This window comes from Thunnus thynnus, chromosome 7 (assembly GCF_963924715.1).
Source record: "Thunnus thynnus chromosome 7, fThuThy2.1, whole genome shotgun sequence".
Lineage (NCBI taxonomy): Eukaryota > Metazoa > Chordata > Actinopteri > Scombriformes > Scombridae > Thunnus > Thunnus thynnus.
The window spans coordinates 13,417,437-13,429,528 of NC_089523.1; positions in this window are offsets into that span (position 1 = coordinate 13,417,437).

A 12,092-nucleotide genomic window follows, 5' to 3' on the forward strand; every position below is an offset into this window, starting at 1 on the left:
TACTAAGAATTTGCTTTAACCAGAGGACTTCTTCATATTTTTATCAGAAAGCCCAAAATTGATATAAAACATCCTTACTGAAAAAATAGGAAGCTGTCGTATTGTAATTTGCTTCATATTTACATATAATGAACTGCAACAACTAACGCAGTGGATAATAAATCATTTTTTGAATCATACTTGTGCATTATGAAGCTAAACAAAACCCCACCTACAGTGGAGCCAATTTTTGAATTGCTTAAGGTAACGATAGAATACTTTATTTTGCTGATTGATGATGCCTCACACCCTGATGTGCCTCATAGAAACCGTTACTGCATTAAGCCTCTGAAAGGCTGCCTCTCTCTACCCTTTAGGAACAATCACAGTTTTGTATTTAAAAGACACACTTATCCACAGTGACTAACAGTAGGTGTAAAAGTAAAGTAAGGGAATATTCCTCAAGAATCAACATGGAAGGACACATAATTCGAAGTGCTGTGTGAACAGTAAGTGCCACTTTATTTAAGATATTTAAACAAGAGCACCATGTGTTAGTAATGTAAAATTGTAATGAAAAGACAGCTCAGACTCAGGAAGGAAGGTCACAGAGTCCAAGACAGAGTCCAGGCATGAGGTTTGTACTTGAGTGTAGACCTGGAAATCATGGTTCAAAGGTATGTTTTAGATCTACATTATTGTTCTGAATTGGATTACAACAGCCACTGGGAGCCAGATGAGTGCAGACAGAAAGAGGAAGTTGTGTTTGAGTATATACGGAGGTTAAAGAGACTTTCTAAGCTTCCTTAACAAGGTGTGAATGTGATCCCGAACTGTAAAGATTCTTTGGAAAGGCAGGATCTGGTTTGATGGATGTCAGAAGCAACTAGTCAATCAGTGACTGCTGTGTGAGGATCACAGGATGAAGTGGTTGTCAGTGTTTACAACAATGGTTCTGGCGGATAGTGTAGGTGTTATTTTGTTTTGCTCAGTGGTGATGCAAGAGGGCTGAGTGGCAGCTGTTTCTTGTCCAGACTGAAGCGGAGAGGATGCCCACATGAAGATGTCATCCAGGTATGTTGAGATCCATTCTTTTTAAACTTGTTTGTGTCAGAGGAGAGGGTGGTGAGGTACAGCTGAGTTTGTATGGTGCAGAATTGGTGAGAGAATGTGAGATATGATGACTGATGAAAAGAGTAACATTTGCACACTGACTCCAAACATTACTTACTAAGTAGATATTTCAATCCCAGTTGAGTCCTCATCGGGTTAAGTTAAGTCAATCAATTCAGATGTGATGATGGAGCCAATGGACTTGGTGTGAGATGAGAACAGGAAGGGGCCAAAAGCTGAGCCCAGAGGGAGCATCACCATGAAATACAGTCAGCTATAAATGTGTTTAACTCCACTCATCCATGTGTGTCATCACATGGAGTCAGGAGGTCACAGTGCCAGAAGATGATACTGTGACTTCCAGTGTGCACTAGAGAGGTTTACAGCTGACTGATGCAATTGGATGAGACCATAGTTCTTAATCTAGGTGAGGGGGAGGAAGTGAATGAGTTCAGGCATCTTTTAGTCTTACTCCATAAATAGCACTGTGAGACTGAACACAGATCAGGAGCATTGCTGCTGTAATGTTAGTGTTGTATCAGACTTAGGTGGGAAAGAGAGAGCTGAGCTATAAAACAGCACTCTTAATATCCTGTTCAAGTGTGATTCATACTTCAATCACATATGGTCAAAATCTTTGGATAATAAATCAAAGAGTGAAACTGCAGTTAAAAATGGACCAAGATGAGGTTTTCCTGTAAGGTGGCTAATGAGTGAGAACCACAGAACCACTGCTCCTCCTTCACAATGAGAGGATGTTTAGGTTTGGACACCTGGTCAGTGCTTCTCTTTGAAGGGATTCTGGGTATGATGGATTTGGAGGAATTGTCTCAGGAAAAAGGCCAAGACAAGCATTGCAAATGGATAAGAAGCCTCCCATGCCTAATATAATATTCCCACTTATCCTCCGTTTAGTAGCTCCCATCTGTGCTGATGGCAGTGGTTCATCCTTATTGCCTCAACATGTTATGTGATATTGTCAAATCACAATAAAGACAATACACTGCATCAAGGAAACTTTGAAAAACAGATGCCCACAGTCATAGAAAGGGCACATTCAGATCAAAGCCCTCTATGAACTGTTATTGTCTATGTGGATCAAGTAGATTGACAGATAATGCATATCTACCAACAGCCCTTAAGGCACAGACACACACACACACACACACACACACACACACACACACACACACACATACACTTACCATTCTCTTTCTTTCTGCCTCTGTTTCTCTATATCTGTCAAAGACAAATGCACACACACACTTGCATTTGATTTCCCCTTCAAGCTTCAAAGAGGGACCTGGAGTGACGATGAGGACAGGGATTAATCTGAGAAAGCATCAGAAAGCTGTATTATCCACCCAGATTACCACTCCTGCTGCTCCAGGGGCAAAGGGATGTGTCTGTGTGAGTTTTTGCGTGAAGGCGAGTGTGTGTGTACAGGTACTATGTGTGCATACGTACCAGCATGCAGTTTCTTGTGTGTCGAACGCTAGGAAGTAAACACAACCTAATGTTGTAGGATAAAGCTGGGAAGGAAGTTGAAGATAAACAAGGCAACGTGTACGGTAAACTTTTTGAAAATTATTTTTTGCCAAGGAAAGTCTGTCTGCATTGAGCTCATTTTCAGCCTCTCATACAGCAAACTTTTGAATCAAAGTGGAGGAAGTAGGGAGTTAAAACAGCAGTGAATGTCTGTTTCCAGTTTGAGAGACTGAGAGGAGTGTTATTCAAAAGGTGGGAGGTGGGGTGACGTATTCTGATTTTCATTCAGACAAAGGGAAATACAGTACACCATACAGCAACAGCAAGTACCTTCATTTATAGATGGTGGAAAAAGTGTATGCATTAATGGAAACATTCATACAGTTGTAAGGTAGAGAAAAAGAAGGCATGAAATACAAATTGTATAACAAAGGGGTTCTTAAAAAACAATTATTCCAGGGTACAAGTGTCATTTTTATTCAAAAAATACAGATGCTTTGTCTTTGTTTGACTTTGTTTTGTCTTTTCAAAGATGTTAAAATATTCAATGCTTTCACGTTATAATGATCAAATCATTTATACACAAACCCTGTTTTACAATGCTGTCAATACCATCCACACGGGAATGTGTAATTAGCAGTAAATGTACTTCATGTGTATTCATTTAATACTAATAATGGATGGAGACAATTAAACATCTTTGACTGAAACAGAGAGAGATCTATGATAGACATGTGAATGATGATGAGAACAATGACACAGAACCTAATTAATATGATGGATGATAGGGTGGATGATTTTGACAAGTAACACTAGATAAAGAATGAGATGAGGAGGAATGGAGGGGAAAAAAACAGGGTTATGAAAGCATAGGTGCAGGCAGGATGGATGGATGAAGGAATATTGAGGTCAAAGATAGATAGGGCGATGACTGGGTTGATGGCTGTGGGAATGTTAAGGTGAAAGCGGGGCAGAGGTAAAGATGGAGAAGAAACATTTAGCACTATCATGAAGACAAACTGTAAGCTCACCTTTAACTTGAAGCTTGTTTTTAAGATGAATTTTAAATATTTAAATACTTGAAGAAGTCTCTGTTGTTCTCCAAGCAACAATTTGTAGTCTTTAGATTTTGCAGTTTTTTCCCATGATCTCATGTAAATCTATGGGCTTCTATACACGCTGCCTAATCTTATTAACTAATGTGTGTTTTTTTTTTCTTTTACAATAATTCTCTGGCAACATCTGCAGATGAAGATCATGTGATACAATTGAACACTGCAGCTAAATAGTAACTTAAATTAGAATGTTTTGGTCAAGAATGAAACTGAATCTGTTGGCTCTTAAAGCTGTTACCCAAAACCAGATTATATATGTCGTTATTTAACTATTATGTTATATGGGTATTAAACAACAAGTCCTCCAAATTAAACAACCAAATATGCCATTTGACCATTCCAGATTCCAGACTCCATTTTTGGCACTGGAGTTTAGTCTCCACTAATATCTGACTCTTCAGTTAATGCTCCACTATGGTCACCAGCTAGTTGCTAACTTTGTCTGTCTGGCGTTTGGTGCAAGGGAGGTACAGTAGTGTGCAGTTTTATAGTTTAATTAGACAGCTTCCTCTTGAAAATGGTGCCATAAGAGAGGTGAGAGTGAAGCAAAACATTAAAGTTGGAAAACCAAAACAATGAGCTGAGAGATGCTAAAATATTTCATAGCGCTGAGAGGAGCTGCAGCTCCAGGCCATAATTCACATTTTTAATCAAAATGTGATGACAGTTGTGGGGTTGTTTGCTTACGTTACCAGGCCACCGTCCATCAAATCTGATAGGTGATTTGTGATAGATGTGTAGATTTTTTTCAAGGTCTTTAAGCAAATGTTTAAACATATAACAAATTATAATGTATACAGGGCAAATCATAAATAAATAATAAATAATGAATAAATATCAATAAAAACTGCCATCTAAACATGCTCATACTACATGTGCACAGTGTAGCTCAACAAACTTCAAGAGAACCACAGTAACTTTTTTTCATAGAGTCGAGTTCACACACAGTTTAGGATGATACCTCATTATCATGACACCATACAATGCTACAGTCAGTGTGTGAGTGTGTGTTTTTGGCATCAAAGTTTTGAAATTCAGTCTATTTTTATATTTCTACTGCAAATATTAGGAGAAAAAAATGTTATATTGAGCCATCATGGTCTTCTTTTAAGCCGTTACAGAGAAGAGTCAAGTGGCTCTCAGTGCTTCATCTGTTATTAAAGACAATTCACTCATCCTTTTTTAATGTGTAATGCTTTATTGATCCATATGAGGTTTGCTTCTCACACTACACAGTAGACAGACTCCACTTGCAACTCCATGGTACATGTTGTATATAGCAGTATGCTTATATTTTATACCAAATATGGCCTGTATTGCTTATGGACACAGTGGTTGGCATTTGATACATGGAACTTCAGGTTCTCTGTAACCACCAGGCCACTTCTAATGATAAAACTCTCCTGCTATGCTGCTTTGTATATAATGACTCACTGCTAGAATCCAGCACCACTGCAGTGAAAACAGAAGCTGGAGTTAAAGCAAGGCTAGCAATAAGTTCTCATATCTCAGCTTCCTGTCCCAAGATGCTGTCTGTCTGCTTTACTCCCTTATTTTGTTTCTCAGAGGCAGTCATCTTCCTTCTCCGCTCTCTTTTCTGTTTAACTCATTTTGTAATGAGCGCCAAAGCCCTTCAGCGTGACAAACAAAGAGTGTATGCGTGCCTGTACTGTATGTAGCATATTCTGAGCGAACACATGTCCACGCTCTCTCACCGGGGCATGAACAATTCTTCATATTATTGCACTGTGCGAAAAGCTCCTGCATCTGTGAGCAATTGCAGCCACGAAGCAATCAGTCAGAACAAAGCAGACTCAGTGACTGCTCCCCTCAACAACTTGTCATCTTTATTTTATCCACTTCTTGCTTTAATATTCACATTTTGTTTGTGTGTAGTGAGTCCATGGCTCGGTGATCCATCCATTCAGTTGTGCTGAGAACATCATGCACCATAAATGTATGGATTTTTATGTTTTTATCTCTTCCTTCCTTCATGTGTTGGGCCAAGTTCACATAAGTTAGCATGAGCTGAAATAATGGCAGTTATGACAAGTAGAGAGGATGTTTTGACATGTAAGGATAACATTAATGGATTAATGAACGATGTCAACGTGGTCAATGGCTCTTACTCTTGAGTTTCATCCTGGTTTGACTTGGTACAAAGTAAACACTTAAGCCTTCTTCCTTCCTCTACTGTTCCTTCCCTCTGCTATTCTGCTAGTTATTCTCACTTCTCCTTCTCGTCTATCACAGCATTCCCACTATTTCCTTTGCTAGCCCAAAATGTAGTCTCTTCCCCTCTGGATAGTGTTCATTAGTATGATGAATCTTTCAGGCCCCCCTAAATATTCCACTCAGTTTCTAATGAGAAACACACACACACACACACACACACACACACACACACACGAAGATAATGCATTCTTTCAAAGTTACCACAAGGCAGGGCCTTACAGATTTTGTACACAAAGTAAGTTCACACACTGTGAATAGACCAAGAATAATGTCAAGACTGTACAAAAAAAAGAACAGCAGAAATCATCCCCATTGCAATCCTTCAACATAACACACAGCAATGTATTTTCTAACATCCACTTCTGGATCTGGAACTATACAAACTTGCAGTATGTCTCCAAGTTTCAAAGAGTTCTACTCTTTGTCCCATCACACTCACATTGAATCCCTGCTCCCCTGCATGGCACTGAGATGCTTTTCACACAGGCAACAGTAACATCTCCCCTGTGTGTCCCTTTAATAGATTAGTCGATGTCAGACCATATGTCTCCACACAAATTCTCCCACAGCACCCACACTGCTAAAAGCTCAGGTTGGGGAGTCATGTAGGTTTTGTCATCCTGTCATAACCAACTCCCCTCAGTGATGTACAATACCTGGTGTGCCACCATTATATGAAAGAGAATCCAACTCTCATACAATCTCTATGTATCTATGTGTCTATCTATCTATCTATGTACTTTGAGTTCTAAAGAGCAGATGATCTCATGTAGGGTGATATAGGAATTCTAAGTGAGCATGAGTATTGCCTGATAACTGAAGATATCTTTGGTAATGATTGTTGGTGTGGTTGAGTTTCCTCCTCAGTGCCTCGTGCAGTCTGTGAAGAGACGCTTCTTCAGGGTCACCTCCTAATAAATGACTGTCTGTTTCTGTCTCTTCTCCCATGCTTCCTCCCTCTTGCCATCCACAAGTACTGGGACTGCACAAGGAGGATGACCCTTACCTGCCACACACGCTCTCACAAAAATCTTATTGGTGCTCTCTCTGTCACATGCACACACACACACACACACACACACACACACACTGCCGTTTCTCATGACTTACCCAGAGCTGTCCAGGGACAGATTAGCTGTGACACAGTGTTGCCCTGCCACCTCTGACCTTCCAGAAAGTTCTGAGAGAGCAGACCCCTGGCTCACCACTGAAATCCAATTACCCAACCAAGCAGGGAGGCAAGAGAGGGGAGATGGAGGGGGTGGCAGCAAGGGAGATTGGGCCGAGAGGAAAAATTTTAACTGAAAGTTTGCCATGCTGTGGCTCTCTCCATCAAGCATGTTCCATATTGGTCCCTCTTTACCTTCTTCTTTAATCCCATGTGCTGTGCTGCTTTGTTTCCTCTGCCATCATTTACATGCTATTTTTGTCAGACTGTATTTGTTTCATGATGCCTGCAGTAAAGGACAAAACACAGAGAAGAAAAAGATGTGATGGCATGGCCGAGTGCAGCGAGCACAGCAGAGCAAGCTAATCAGCTTTATATTATTAGATGTAAGCCACTGAAAGTTTTAAGGTAATCTCCGATTGCTAATGTCTTGCACCAAACACCAAGGGGAGGAAAAAAGTGTTTGTCCAAGTTTGTGTAAGCTTTAAAAACTTTCTATTGCATATTCATGAGTATCATGATTGCTTATTCAATCTCTAAAATCAGCCTTCTGAAGGTTATAAAAATCTTTTATTTATCTTATCTTTGCACATCTGTATCGATCAATGAATCAGAGTTCAGGTAGCTTTTATCAAAGGTGTGCAGGGAGACTTTGATATAAGCCTTGATGCCAGGGCCCACATATTCCTCCCAAAGGCTCGAGAGAAGCCTGATAACCAGCATTATCAGCAGTAAGATCAGTCCGCCTGGGATAAAATATCACCTCCAATCCTGTTAATGCTGATGAAGGATCTACTGGTTTTACTTTTAAATTCATATGCAGCAGCTTAGCGAGTTAGCGGATCTGGATATTGGGGTGGGCAGCAAATGAATGGGCCACAGGATGTGCTTCACTGATACTGTATATGTGGTTGGGTGTGGGTATGCACAAACTCATGGTATGATTCCTCAGGCTAACACACACAGATGGGAGGAAGAGAATGGGGAAGCAAAAGAGCAGAGGGGGTTTTCTCCCAGTTTTGTCTCTTTAAGACGGTAAGAAACCATCAATCTATCTAGTAGGGGTGTGCCCGAATACAAATACATTATTCGGCAAAGCACAAATAGTGGGTTTTATATGAATATTTGTTTCCTACAAATATTTTAAAAATTATTTGTTGGGAGTGTTCCCTAGAGATAAAGCTGAGCTACTGACACATGCAAAGTGCTCCAAAGTGACTTTCCATAACCTGTTGTTCCCATTCTCCTTTTCACAAAGTTAGGTTGTAAAAAAGGCAATAAATGAAAAATGCGAAGCAATAATTGCCTTTGAAGTTCCTCCCTACATGTTACATGATGTGCTGTCTCTGTGTTATGGGTGCATAAATAGGTAGCGGTCTGTCTGCAAAGAGGCGATGAGTAAAGTTTTAGCTCAGTAGTCAGTAGTTGTCTATGATCTGGGAGACTCCAGTTCAAAACCCAGTGTGGGGACCTACTTCGTACGGTAGTTTATTCATGAATTCTTATTATAACACTTTAATTTTCTAAAATTAAAAGTGTAATAAAAATAAAAACCGGATTTTTAAGCCTCTTTCCACTTTTATTCAAATACAAATACAGATACAAATAGTTTTGCTGCCTCAACAAATACAGATACAAATACAAACACTGGGATCTCTTCACATCCCTACTATCTAGCAAACACAATCATATTCAAGCAATCAAAAATGAATGCTGATTATTTTGTGTGGTAAAATAAAGTTAAAAATAAAGATTAGGAGCTTGAGTCATTCTGACATGTGTTATACACCATCATCTGTTATCTTCTATCTTGGTGTGTGTGTGTGTGTGTGCGTGTGTGTGTGTGGATTTGCTACATTTTTAAGCAATAATGTTTGTTCATCTGTTGTTTTGTGACATGTTAAAAAAGAAAAAGCAGGAGTTAAGAGAGGAAAATGTATCAACAAGATAAACTTTCAGAAACCAGTCACACAACATCACTTTTTTTAACATACTATCCACGTCAAAGTGTGTTCACATGTAAACAAACTCAACCTTGTCATTGACCTAACATTTAACAACAGTCACACATTCTTTCAATAAAAAACAAGTTACAGTGATTAGATGAAGGGCAGCATTTCCTACTCACCCTATCAGTATGACACTGGCATTAGAAAACAAGATAGTAAAGCTTTAGGTGTGTTCAAGGCTCTTCCAATTCTATGCACAGTCCCACAATTAAGCAAAGCAAAATAACAGTGACTTTAGCCAAACACTTAATTGTTCACCTTTTTTTTCTTTTTCGGGCAAATTCTCCTCATTAACTAATTTCTTCTTGTAAACTAATCCATCATTGTGCTACCTGCCTGTCATGGCTGTCAGTATCTATCTATCTATCTATCTATCTATCTATCTATCTATCTATCTATCCATCTATCTATCTATCTATCTATCTATCTATCTATCTATCTATCTATCTAGTATAGGCTATCAGTATCAGTATATGCAAATATATCAGCATATATTAGCATGTACGTAAGCAGATACAGGTCAGGGAACCTAGACAGGTTTTGTATCCTGAGGACATAATCTGACTTTAATTCCAATCACTTGCATGACTAGCCACATCAACGTGATTCCCCTCAGGACACACTCACAAAAGCAAAGTCACTCACACACACACACACATACACACACATCCCAATGATCAATTACAGTAATACCATTAAGGTTTTGAGTGCTTTTTTCGATTTTCTTCTTCTTCTTCTTCTTCTTCTTCTTCTTCTTCTTCTTCTTCTTCCTCTAGGTATATGTTATTTTTTCATTATAACTTCATGCACCACTTTTTCCATTGTCACTTATTTCTTCTCTTTTCCTTTTTTTTTGTCCTCAACTTTGTGCCAATCAATGTGAATATTGAAGCTTAAATGTATCCCGACTGCTCTTGATGGCTAGCGAAGACGTGATGAACAGATAAGGTGGGAATTAAATCAGAGGTCTTAAGGACAATGGCAGTTTTAAGTAACAAAAGTTAGACTTGGTGTAAGATGACAGGATAAGAATATCACTCATCCCATGCGCCATAGTCAAGCATATAGATTGAAGACTCGAAGATAATTAATTGTGTCTTTTTCTCAGAGACAACAGCAGGGATGAGAGGAGATCAAAAGAGAGAGGAAGAAATTGTCAACTTGATAATTAAATCCCAGGAAAGAACTCAATATGGACCAAAGCTACACAGAAGATGAAACATGTACATTGGGCAGAATCTTGTTTGGCTGTGAAGTAACAGCTCACTTGCCTGACACTGTTGTAGAACATTTCTCTAAAATCAATTAAAAAACAAGAAAATTTTCAAAAATATCATTAACATATGTCATAAACACTCTCAAAGCGCCGTGGTGCAGAGCAGTGCTTAGATGAAACTCCTATTATAATCCAAATAATGTAGTAAAAAAGAAACAAAACCTGTCCCGTCAGCTCATGTGTATAATTAGAGACTTGGGAGACACCTTTGGAGGAACGTTCTCTTTTTCTGTAGAGGTTGAGTGATGAGATTGAGATGTGAGGTATGGGATTGCTTGTGACACCTCCTCGAAACAACACCTGCTACCTCGCTAACGCGTTTAGCATAAAGTAATCAAACTTTTCTCATTATCTCAGCAATGCAAGCCAATTAGACATGATACATCAACAACTCTGCAATTATCTACAATTACAAGTCATTAAACTCTGATTTACGTATGTTTTAATTAGCTGGCGCCGCACTTTGCGTCGCAGACAATGTCCTCGTGCTGGTGTTGGTGGTGGTTGTTGTTGCTAATGCAGCTGATGTTGTTTGTTGGATTGTTGCACTTGGCTGAGCATGGTGTACTCAAGAGGCCATCAATCTCTTCTTCATTGCCTCACTGTACACTCTCAAACCTCCAGTACATTCACTAATACACTAACCTGACTTTTGAATGGCTGAGAAAGTTCAGTATCAGTTTTTATAGACTACAGTGCAATATTTCTCCGAAAAGTTCTCTACATTTGTAGGCTAATTATATAGAAAGAGGTGATTGATCTCTTACCAAGCAAATGTGGGGTGGAGGATTTTATCATGTTTCAATAACATTTACTTTTTGATTTTTTGTAAAATAAATCCACAAAGGGAAATATATCTTATGTTAGTGTATGTGGTGTGTCAAATGCAGTAAATAGAGCATAGCATATCCCTACATCGCTGGTCAACATGTCTTGGAAGCAAACCCATTATGTGGTGGCTTTCCCTTTTCTGGGCCTTTAGCATCTTTGCATGAATAAGGAAGTGACAGAAAGAGTTGAAGGCAGAGAGGAGGGGAGGGGGGTGGATTTAGAAAAGCTCTGTAATTGTTGGCGGGAGAAATGGACTGGAGGAAGAGGCGAGAGAAGAGAATGGGATTGACGCCACAGATTACCCATTCGCCGTTTCCCTCCAATGTGGTCTGTGAACGAGTAATTTAGTTATTTCACTTTAAGCTCCTTTCATTTCTCCCCAGCAACATTTTAACCATTTTTAGTATCAATTGTCTCTTTCCTTCATGACAGAAACAAACCAAACCAATTTTCTCCCTCTTGTTTTTGAAGAGGCAATCAGCAAAGTGTCCTTGGATTGATTAGATTCCAAGCTGCTGTCTTCCTGCCTTCCATTTACACATTTTCCTTTCTTTTGGTGTTTTTTTTTCATTCTGAAAGAAAAGTGCAATAAGGTTTCTCCTTAAACTCTGGAGACATGAAGTTGAGAATCCTCCATAAATGCTTGACCCAAATAGTCTACTCTATCTTTCATCACACGTCCTTCCTTCTACTTATGCACCGTCTACCTTCTATGTGTCTCTTTCTGAAATCAAATTACCATCAAATTATTGTCTCTGCATATGTGGCCATTTGCCAGTCACTGCCATACTCCCTTAAACACTGCATCCTGGTGATACACTGTATGTGACTACCACATGACCACAGGATGGTTTGACATAAATTTTGCTCCTCTTTTC